This window comes from Ambystoma mexicanum, chromosome 5p (assembly GCF_040938575.1).
Source record: "Ambystoma mexicanum isolate Mex_15411 chromosome 5p, UKY_AmexF1_1, whole genome shotgun sequence".
Taxonomy (NCBI): Eukaryota; Metazoa; Chordata; class Amphibia; order Caudata; family Ambystomatidae; genus Ambystoma; species Ambystoma mexicanum.
The window spans coordinates 705016801-705029236 of NC_090930.1; positions in this window are offsets into that span (position 1 = coordinate 705016801).

Consider the following 12436-nt stretch of genomic DNA (forward strand, 5'->3'; position numbering starts at 1 on the left):
CTTTGAAGTCTGGGTCGTGTCATAAATGCACAAGACTTTTTATTTTGTGTGAGACTTATTAGGGCCTGAAGAAAATAGCAGTGATATTTGGCATGATAAATTCACAGACCTTCAGGGAGGCAAAACATTTGGGGTCAAGAAGTGAGTAAACACACAGTGCCCGTGCCTTAGGGGGAAACACGGGCACACGTAGTAGCAGATACTCTCTTAACACAGTTTGTGTTATTGTGTTTACACACATACATGAAACTTGTGGTGGATGAAAGTTACAGACATCCCGGAAGGCAGGAGATAAATACCAGTGTCCTTCCTCTAATTAGGGTGAACTGCACAGGTGCTCTTGGGTGACATTCAGGAGCAGAAATTAAGGTAGCCACTGCACAAGATAGCCTTTCTTGAATTGAGGGAATGGTGCAAGTGCACACAAATGAGACTTGGGTGCAGGGAGGAGCAGTAAATCACTTAACAAACATTGCACTGTGGTTGACATGCTCACATGACACTCACAGTGTGAAGAAATTCTGGGAGGCATGTGCTAGCAGACTTTCAGTGTCTGTCTTGAACTGAATAAGCGGCACGTGCCATAGGTGTTGTGATCGGAGGGCCCACTGTGGTGGAGTGCGGGCCCCTCCTAGATCTGAGGCCCTGTGCGCAGATGGATCGCGCAAGAACGGACACTGGAGACGTCCGCCTGTTCCGGCACTCCGGCGCGAACTGCCGCCGGGCGCCGCCTTTATTAACTCGCGCGCATGCGCCGGCTCGCGGGCCGCGCATGCGCGGTACGTGTACCACGTACACAACATCCCTCCTTTTTCCCCTCAAACAACAAAACATTAAACATGGGGAGCCAACGTGGCTCAAAACATTTTATACTTAACAGACTTGATTGCTCAGGCTGCTGAGTCCATAATGAAGTCTTGGAACCTTTGTGGGGGGCGGCGCCCTTCCCTGCGGGGGTATCGGGGCGGGCTCCTTTCAAGGTTCTCTGGCCTTCCAGGATCTCCGGGCGGTTCAACGTTTTCCGGCGGCGCTTCTGCCGCCAGCCCTTGGCCGGGATCCCGTTCTTCTTCTGAGGTTATTGGTCCTATGCGTTTGAAGAAGGACACATTTCTGGTCACCGTCCCACGCGCGTTCGCCGCCGTGATCATGGATCCTTTGACGTGAGTTACTCCCATCGGTTGTGTTTCATAAGTCATTGAGAGTTTCCCCTCCGGATTCCTGTTTCGGACAAGGACGGTGTCTCCTACTGCTATCTCTTTCTCCGGCAGATTCCGCCTCGTTGTCTCACTCTCGTTTCTCGCGGCCCTGTCTGCTGCCACCTGTGCGTCGTCGATCACCCCTGAGCGTCGTTCTCCCGCTTCCGGTATCAGCCCTCTGGGTATTCGCTTGAACAGTGCCTCAGCGGGCGCGATTCCGGTGGACTGATGTGGGGTGGACCGGTACTCACGGAGAAAGTCGATTAAGTTATGGCGCAGGTCTTCCCCCCATTGACAGAGATGCGAAAAACTTTGTTAAGCGTCCGCATGAAACGCTCAACCTCTCCATTGGCCCTCGGCCACAGCGGGGCTACCTTGCGGTGCTTGATGCCTCGTTCTGCGCAGTATTTGGCAAAATGCTGCCCTTGGAACGGGGCTCCATTGTCTGAGCAGATCTCGAGTGGGAAGCCGTGGGTGGTGAAAATTTTGTCCATGGCCAGAATGGTGTGATCGCTGGCGGTGGATTCCACGAGTTCCACCTCCGGGTACCTCGACCACTGGTCTGTCACTACTAAGAAGTATAGGCCTCTACCGGTCGAGCCGAAGTCTGCGTGAACGGTCCCCCACGGCACGTCGCTCCGTTCCATGGCTCGAATGGGCGGGCTCTTTTCCGCCGGACTCGCGGCTTGGCAGGGGATGCAGGTCCTTACGAATTCGGTCACCCTGTGTTCCAGGTCGGGGAACCAGACCTTCAGCCTTAGGCGCGCCTTCATCTTAGCCATGCCTTGATGCCCTGTGTGGGCTAGCTGGAGGACTCTCGTGACCAGGGACCTGGGGATCACGATCTGGTCTCCCCGCAGTAGCAGGCCGTCCGTGGACACCGAGAGCTCGTGTCGAGCCTTCCACAGTAGTTGTAGGTCTCTCTGCACCTCTGGGTTTCTTCTGGCGTTGTTCTGGAGGACGTCCCGCCATTCCCCCGTGGCTACCGCTCTTTTCACTCGCAGGAATGCCTCGTCAGAGTTCGAGTCATCCGCAATGTCCTCCCTCGACAGGGCCACTGGCAGGGCTGATTCAACGACAAGATGCACTGCGTCCCCAGCGTCAGACAGCTCCACAGGACTCTGGGCGTTTCTCGTGCCTGGGTGGCGGGACAGGTAGTCCGCGGGATTATGGGTGCCTGGGCGGTACACCAGCTTGACGCCGTATTCGATGAGTGACAGCATCCATCTTTCGATACGGGGAGGCGGCTTGGAAGATGTGCCAGACAGGATGGGAATCAGGGGTTTATGGTCTGTGACCACGACAACAGGTTTGCCGAGGATGTATATCCTGAAGTGTTTGCACCCCCATAGGATGGCAAGGGCCTCTCTCTCAATTTGTGAATAGCGCCTTTCCGTGTCGGTGAGGGCCTTGCTGGCGTACGCTATGGGTCTCATGGCCCCCAGTTCGTCGGCCTGCATAAGGACTGCCCCTAGTCCTACAGGGCTGGCGTCAACTACGATCTCTGATTCCCGGCTGGGGTGGAAATAGGCCATTGTCTCCTGCTCTGACAGGGCCTCTTTGATGGCATTGAAAGATCTTTGTTCGGTCGCTGTCCATTGCCACGGCACGTCATTTCTGGTAAGTGCCCTCAGTGGTTCTGATAGGGAAGCCAGGGGCCTCATTCCGAGTACGGCGCTAACCAATGGCGCTATTAACGCCTTGGTTGACGCCGTACCCGGACCGGCAGCGCCTTGGTGGATGGCGGAATTACCGCCCCATTCCAAGGTTGGCGGGGCGGTAATTCCCCAATCCCCATTTACCCTTCCCCATTCCCATTCTTGCCCCATAGGGCATAATGGGAGTGGGGAAGGCGTTAATTACGCCACCGTAAATTACGGTGGCGTAATTAACATCAAGGTCCCTTAGCGCCATGGTTTTTAACACCTGCTAAAAACAAGTGTTAAAACCTCCATGGCGCAAAGGGAACTCGGAGTATGGCGGTAAGGGATTACCGCCACTGCTCTTGTTAGCGGTGGCCGCTATCCCTTACCGCCATACTCGGAATGAGGCCCCAGGTCTTTGATGAATCGGCCGCAGTAATTGACCATCCCCAAGAAGCTCCGAACTTCTGCTGAAGATGTGGGTGGGGGCGCATCTCTTATGTCTTTTACTTTTCCAGGGTCTGGGGAAATGCCGCCTGCATGAAAAGTGAACCCGAAGAACTCCAGCCGGTCTTTAAGGAACTCGCACTTTTCTCGGTGCAGGGTCAGTCCTACCGCCTGGAGCCTCTCAAACGTGCGCTCTAGCCTTTTAAGGTGTTCGCTCTCTGACTTGGCGAAGACTAAAATGTCGTCGGACATGTTGATGACACCCTTCAGACCGGACAACGCTCCTCTTATGGCGTTCTGGAAGACCTCAGCCGCGGATGAGATCCCAAAGTTAAGCCTCTTGTACTGGTACAACCCCTCGTGCGTCGTGAACGTCGTAATGTACCTCGACTCGGGGTGCAGTTCCAGTTGATGGTAGCCGGATCTGAGGTCCAGTTTGGAGAAGACTTTGGTTCCTTGGAGTTCACCGACGATATCATCCAGGGTGGGTGTGAGGTGGCGCTCCCTTTTGATGGCGGCATTTGGGAGCCTCATGTCCACGCAGATGCGCACGGCCCCTGGTTGTTTCGGCTTTGGGGCTACTACGATGGGCGAAACCCAAGGGGTGGGGCCTTCTACCCGTTCGATGATGTCTCGGTCAATCAGCTGTTGCAACTCCTCCTCCACTTGGGCCCTCAGGTGAAAGGGAATTCGGCGGTGTTTGAGTGCTGTCGGCCTTACAGACTTGTCGATGTGCAGGCGAATAGGGTCTGCGTTCAGTTTGCCAATGCCCTTGAAGAGACTCTCGAACTTGTGTAGCAAGCTTTTCAGATCAGCGTGGTATACCCCAAATGTGAAATGGACAATATCGAGCGCTTCCGACGCTGCACAGCTCAGCAAGGAATGTGGGCTGACGTCGGTGACGAAGAATCTTGCTTTGATGGAGTTTTGCCCATGAGAGACTGGGGCGACAAATGCACCCTGGATGGGTAAGGGAGTGTCCCCACCGAATGCATATATCCTTGCTGTGGATGTTGACAGTTCTGGTGGGCCTGGCAGGGCTACATAATGTTTGGTGGCTAGCACGCAGACTGAAGCTCCGGTGTCAATAAGGATGGGGGCGGGAATTTCATTGATGTTGACAGTGCACGTGGGTTGGCGCCTCGTGCTGGGACCTTTCGCGATGCTGGAGATGAAGAAGACTTCTTCCTCCTCCTCTTCTTCTTCCGCGAGGTCTAGGTCTTGCAGGCCCTGATCAATCGAGGAGATGCCTCTCACTCTGCGAGTACCACCTCGCCCCACTCTCTCTGGTCCTCTCGCTGCTGCAACCGGGGAAGCCGCACGGCACATTCTGGCAAAATGACCCGGTGTTCCGCACCGGGCGCATGTCTTCGACTTCGCCGGGCAGTCACCGCTGTGGGGGAGGTCATGCCCACAGTTCGAGCACGATGGGGCGTTGCTTGGTGTGGACGTGGTGTCAGGCCTTTTCGGCGCCCATCTCGACCTACCCGCAGCCGACCGCCCTACTGCGAACGCATCTTCGTTGTGTCCTGGTCGCGAGGCAGCGTCCATTTTCGCGCCTCTGGCCTCTGCTAGCTCATGTGCTCTGCCCAGGTCTAGAATCTGCTGGAGGGTCAGGCCAGGCTCCCTCAATACTTGCCTCCAAAGTTTTCCGGAGCTGCACCCCTGCAGTAGTTGGTTGCGGACCATTTCCTCCTCGTCGGCCCATCTGCAGGAGGTCGCCAGGTGTCTCAGGCGGGCGCAGAATTTGTCTAGGGGCTCATCGTCCAATTGTCTCTCAGCGCCCATGACAAACCTGTCAAAGTCTACATTGGCCATGGGTAGGAAGTGGTCTTTGAGTGCCTGCTTGACCGCGTCGTACGTGGCCACGGGGATGACGAGGGAGTCGTAGATCTTGTGGACTTCTGCGCCTGCCGAATAGATCATGGTTGCAATCTTTTCGTCATCATCGTCAACCCCAGATGCCCTAAAGAACATGTCCAGTCTTTTGACCCACAATAGCCACTTCGGGCCTAGTTTGGACGGGGGGCCAGTGGCATCGAATTCCGGCATGGGGGCCAGGGAGCTGCGAGCTCTGCGGGGGATTGGGGCTGCGGCGCCCTCATCGTCGGCACCTTCACCCATTTCAGTGCCACGTACTCACAGTTGGCTGTCTCGGGAAAGGATGGCTTGTCTCGGCCTCGTGGTAGGGTTGGGTGCGAAATCCCCTTCTTTCTTCTCGGTTGCCACAGTCTTGCGCCTGCAGGACTGTGGGCGTTTCAATAATTGTTCTTTGGTGCCTTCCGACGCCGTTGGCGAGTGGCGCACGAGCACCCTGTTGGGCCGCAACCACTGTCGCCACGTGTGACGGGGAGCGGGTGGAAGAGAAGATGGCCGCCGGTGCTCCGTGGGTCCGTGACACGGTAGACTTCCGTCACTCCGTGGTCGTCGGGCACGGAAGTGGACCGTACCTCCTCGTCGCCAGTGTTGTGATCGGAGGGCCCACTGTGGTGGAGTGCGGGCCCCTCCTAGATCTGAGGCCCTGTGCGCAGATGGATCGCGCAAGAACGGACACTGGAGACGTCCGCCTGTTCCGGCGCTCCGGCGCGAACTGCCGCCGGGCGCCACCTTTATTAACTCGCGCGCATGCGCCGGCTCGCGGGCCGCGCATGCGCGTTACGTGTACCACGTACACAACATCAGGCAAACACTCGGGCGCAGGGAAGCTTAGAGATCCCTGAGCACATTTTAGGCCATTGGATTGACAGCCATATGACATTTATGGTGCAAAAAAAATACCTAACTTTAGGGAGGCAGGAAATAACTAACAGTGCCAGTCTCGCGAAATGAGTGAACTGTGCAAGTGCCCTGAGGAGGCACTCGTGTGCAGGCATTCAGTGAGTCACAGCATGAGATAACATCTCTTGAACTGCAGGGACGAGCACAGAACCCTCAGTGCACCGTGATCTATATATGCTCACATGGCGCGTGAAATAGGAGTAAGTTACAGACATCCATAGAGAACAGAGATACTTACCAGTGCCCATCTCTTTAAGTGCATAAAATACACACTGGTGGGAAATATGCCTATAGTGCCGAAATGATCTAGAGGCAGGGAAGACTTGCTGCTCCGGGTCGCTTTAACCAGCTGCAGCGCCTGGTGGTGCCAGAAAATCACAAGGCTAATTGAAGGTATCATTAACCCAACATTCCACCCTTATCCCCTCAAGTGATTCTGAGGAGCATGCAGTACAGGAACATTCACATGTATTGCACCACAATGATTGTACACCAAGACTTTCAAAGGAGGTTTCATTTTCTATCCCATACACTACAATACAATATCTGATTGAACTAAAAATGTTCAACATGGCGAAGGCCAATAGCTTGGCAGGTGATGATGAGGTGGTACAGCTAGTGAGGGACCTGCTTAAGGCCTTGTGAGGCGATCTCACAGGGGTGTCTGAATTAAAGGTAACATTGAGAACTTGCTAGGTTCTTATTTGGACCCAAGTCTCAAGGAAAAAGTGAATGCTTTTAGTCACTGTGTGTCAGGAGCAGACACATTTGCAACACATATCACATGGAGGAGGCAACTGGGCAGCATGCAAGGATGCGTTGCTGCATTCTTTGCAACATAAATGAGAGGAAGAACGCAGGCAGCAAGAAGAGCTGCAAGAACCTCAAAATGTGCCAACAGCACCAGGTTCACAGTGCCAAGGGCCACAACATCACGGGCACCAGATGAAAGCTTCATGATAAATGCAGGCATTGCCCATGGAGAGGGAATGCTGTGGGTTATCCTTCTCAAGGACTCTGGCACCTTGAATACAGATAATGCATCAACAAGACCAGGCAGCAAACCATCAGCTTCACTGATACTTGCAGCTTAATGACTGGACTACTGGGCACTTCACCCAAGAGAATGGATGATAACCCATTACATTATTGGAACAGCAAGTGGTGCATATGGCCGGTGGCACTTGCAAGAATATAACTGGGATATCTAAGTGCCCTTCTACACAAGGCAGTAGCCAGAGAGAGTTTTCAGTGCAGTGGGAGCTATTGTAACTGAACACCACAGGAACCTTTAAGTCCCACATGTAGGACAAATTGCTTTTATTGTATTGAAAAGCCACTGCTGCTGCTTCATGTCTGGCAAAATAGTGGAGTTGGGTTGTTTCATAATGCATGTGGTTGGGAAATAGATAGCTCTAGTAGTGACCCAGAGGTCATTACTCCTGTTGACTTGCTGATGATGATGACATGCTATTGCTTTTTGTTTTTGTGCCAGTAAACCTTTACCATCCTACTGTTGTCACAACAATCTAAAACTCCTCATTCTGGCCCACACAACTAAGCCACTCATGTCAGTGTGAGCATCTCCCTGGGAGGACAGTCACTCCCCAGGACTGCCTCATCCCCCCACAAAGCTACCGGCAGGAAGGAAGGATTGAGCTGCTGCAGCATATGTGTCTCAATAGCAGCAATTGCCCTGTTTTATTAAAGCGGTCAGTCCGCAACCTCATGACTGAGTGAGAGCATTCGGTGAATCCTGTGCTATCTTGCGACATGTAACGTCTGAGGATTCTGCAACACACACCATTACACTGAGTTAAACTATGAGCTGTGGCCTCACCTCCTGTCACAGAAATTAAGATAACGAGCTGAGATGCTACTGGCAATTAAATTCATCGAGGACAAAAATATTTAGTACTTTCCTGACGCTGAATATTTATCACTGTAGAAGAAGTCTAAACTTTCTTTCTCGCCGCTTAGGAAACATGTGGATAGAAAAGTGAAGTGCATTTGAAACGGCTGCAGCTCAGATGTTTGTCATCAGCTATGTGCATTTCGAGCCTGGCATCGAATGTGATCAGCTACATCAAGGTACGACTTCTTATCTGCCAGCGTTTACTTTTTCAATATAGCAACATGTTCGTGTAAAAAAATGTAAACATCTTTGCATTAAATTGCTCGTGTTTTGTACTGGCTGTAGCCCATTGTGTTCATGCAGATAAGGGAGACTGACATATCGACTCTTTCCAGCTTACAGAAGGTCTTCATTCATGATTGGGTCCGAGTTTATATTCGGGATACGTATGTAGGTTAACACGTGCCACAAAAGTGAATTCAGGGTCGTTTAGAAACCTTTCCAATCGTATGAAATCATTTGCTCTTTCAAGGTGCGTGAATCTGTCAACCAGAACTATCTTAATCAAAATGGATCCATTTAGAAAAAATCTCTTCTGTCCAGACCTGATTGTTTATGTATGTACTAATGGTATGTAACGTGCCCATGGAGGGGACGCGCTGTTGCTGCTGGGCAACTCAGATGTTGGAATAGGCAGACGGAAAGATGGCCCCAGTAAAAGAGGATCAAGTAAACAATTAGGGCCTCATTTTCATTAGGGCGGTAACATAAGAAGCATGCGTAAAAGCCTTGAGTCAAGCCCCATTTTGATTTATTTGTATGCCGGAGGGGAGGGGCGGCACGCAACTTGCATTTCTGCCGCCTCCCTTCCTCTCCACCAGACAAATGCTCCAGCGTTTGCGGCAGTATGCATTTTCATGTCGGTGCACATTCTAGGGATCCCTATGGGGTCTGCCGGCTATGTGCGCTAGCAACAAGCAGGTGGACCCAACAAGTATCCGTTGTATACGCCACCTTCAGTCTTTACTTTATGTACACATCAGATTGCAAAAGTGCAGGGCAAAAGGTGGCATGTATGCTTGTATATTTTCACGCTCTGAAACACTTGTGTATGAGCGCGCTATGAATAAAATATCATATTATACCTTTTGCCTATCCCCTATGCACTCCGATGAGCAAATACCCAAAATGTGGCGTCGGAAGCCAGCCTGCATGTATGTCTGCATGTGACAGTTCCCTGCCTCCTGTTTACGTGGCTCAGAAAAGTGAGGCCGTTAGGCTACAGAAGGAGGAGGAACAAGAATATTTAGAGCACGTGTTGGAACTGGGGAGTCAAGAGGTTTCTCTTAAAGGTACTCTGTGTTCATTCTTTAATTTCGGGGTTTACTTCATTGAAAGTGCATAAAACACAACCCCCATGGTGTACAGTTTATACAATTATGATAAACATTATTAAAGTTCCAATTAGAATGGAATCAGCAAGGACATGTACATAAAGTGCACAGTTGTCAAAATTAATCACATAAACATCAAAAAAGGTATCTAAATATATGCCAAAATAAAATACTATTATATTAAAATGTGTTTAAAAAACAGATCAATAAAATCGAGTTAAAGTCAATTAACAGTGACACCAATTGATAATCATCAGTGAGAAAATCATTCACATTGAAATAGCCTAGTTCTAGATTTCAATGCCAGTAACGGACTGTATGATAAACACATCCCTTCCGTACCCAATGGGGAAATATGTTCCGGTGCAGCGTGTTAGGTTTCTCTGGTTTTGTAGGAGCAGCAAGCTGCAAGAAGTTCGCAAGAAGTTCGCAATGATTCTTGTTTTTGTATGAGAATTTAGAGGTAGGCAGACCCATGTTTGCCTATTGAACTCTGGGAGAGGCACATTGTGCTGTAGTCAAGGGCTGCTCATAGGTGGGGAGGTGCACTGGTACACGTACAGTGGAAGACAATAAAAGAAATAAAAGAAACCCCACTCTAATCCTGGACAAACTATGAAAACTTAGGCTAGTGGTAATGTCCAACTCTTCTAGACATGTTTCATCCCTACCATGAGAATTAGATGGGTTGTTGGCATTGATGAATCTCTGGCAAACTTGCAGAGATCTTCTGGGAATCTCCTGATGATTTGTTACATAACCAAAACCCCTGAATTTCATAACAGGGGTTCGGAAGGCACTTTAATAGCTGTGGGGTAGGAACAGAAACACACTAAGAAGCACTTAGACGTTCTTTCCATCGGGGACGGGAACAGCACTATTGATCTCGGCAATAGGTGGCAAAGATCTAGTTAATTTAATGTATTCCCTGTTGCACTCAAAGAAGGGCACCAGCCAGGTCTTCCACAAAGGTAGTATGCTAACACCATAAAGAAATACTCGGATGACCATCCTGAGAGACCTATGAAACAACACAGAATAAAAATCTGTTCAGAGACTAAGATATGTACGACTCGTACCACATCTGTGGACACATGCCACACACATGGCTCCCCATCCATGCACTCTAGAATGCAGCTATGGCTATGCAAATCCGGTCTAGCAGCTCGTATAGCCATCCACACTGAAACGCCTGATGTACCTCAACACCTCTGCCATTAGTATACAGCGACAACCTATGAGATAAAATTCAGTTTAACTGGGCACAAATCAAATCTCTTGCATTAGCACACTATCCTAATCCACCAACAGCGCCCACCCAGGTTCCTGAGCTCAGGGCTGCTTACTGAGGCCCATCCAGCCCTCCCAAGTCCAAACCTGGCAGAATGCACACACTCATCTTAAAGGTAACTCCTAGAATCTCCCATTCATGGACTTCAGTCCCTGAGGGCGTTCCAACCACAAAGCGCATTGAGGCCATACAAATGAGGAAGGGAAACTATATAAATGACGATTACAATTACAACAAATAACTGGCTCATTTGTTGAGTAGGTACAGAATTCACAGGCTGATTTAATGTAATTGTTTTATTTTTTTATAATGCACCTGATACCGTACCTGAGTTTGGTTTCTAAGCAGAGATCCGGGATTTGAACTGCTGTGCTATCATCAAGTTTGTTCAGCCAATAATAGCTCTAAACTCTGCCACAGGAATGTTGACCTAATATACAAGGTCCCCCTCACTTCCTGTTCCTTTGAGGGTTTTATTAGGATTGTGGAGCTTTGGAGCAAGGTTTTGATTAATTTGGAGGAGTATCTGGTTGGTATGCATCTTGTGCATAGTTTGCTGGTGTTCAGTGTGTTTTTGTAGCCGATTTCTGTGCCACTTCATCTTTGTGTTTGTTCAGTGTGTGATAGTGTTTTGTGTTATGTTCTCCATATAATAAAGAGAAACATGTTTCCTATTTTGCCTTAATCCTTTGGTGTGCCTTAATGTGGCCCCTGCACAATTTAAAAAATGATAATGTTTACTACAACATATCCTATCCCCAATAAACACTGAAATCATTATTTACACTTTTCCTACTCCCCCTTACATGTTTGCCATTGTTTATATGTTATATGGAAGTGCAGTGGTAGTAGTGTATTTCTATAGTATAATAATAGTGTGGTATGTTATCTGTAGTTTTAGTAGCAGGATTTTTATCTTGAGGTTGTCCTCCGGTTCTCTTTGCCTACTTTGATTTCACATGCTTGAATTCCTGGGGTGTGCACATAATTTACAGCATTGCCAATTGTGGCACTTGTAATTGCATGCCTGTGACTCTGGAAGGTGAAAGGGGAAACGCCTGGGGGAGAAGAGGAGGAGTTGCTCATGTGTAGGTGGGGTTGACTGAGGTATTGAAGAGGACTCAGGAGTGGGAGGGGAGTCAGGGCCATTCGACAATGCCCTGCAACGAGTAGCACAGAGCTGTGGCAGCAGGGCCTCCTGTGAACACCCTTGTGAATGCAGAGGCATAGCCTCTAGTGAATGTGCCCCACACAGAGGCAACAGAGGCAGAGGAGGACCAGGAGGGCATGTTCCTCATGAATAAGGCAGGGGCAGCTGCAGCAGGCTGACAGAAGGAGGTGTTTGGTTTGGTTTGGTACTGGTTTCGGGGGCACAAAGGAGGAAGTGGTCTCCGCTGTGCAGGGAGAGGGTGATGATGTGAGGTAATGGAATGGTTTTATCCATGTTCTATTTCTTGAGTAGTGTCTAGGCAAATTGTGAGTTGTTCATCATTTAATTGTGATTTGAGCACTGACAAATCCTCTTAAAATTGTTTGGATTGATACATGGTGTTTTATGCCGCATTCATCAATATTTCTGCTTCATTTTTTTTTAATGAGTGACTCTTCAAGTGCTTCTTGATTTCCTGTAAGAGATTGTTTACTCCCTTCAAAAGTGTCTTTATTTGTCTGTCTATTTTTTCTTCTTGTTGGTGTGTATTTTCTAACATTTCTTTGTACTGTTTCAAATTGTCATTTGTTATGCTGCTTTCATTTGCCCTGAATGCATCTTCAAAAGTGTCATGGTCAACTAACAATTCATCCTCTTTTCTCCGAGGTTTGAATAGTTGTAG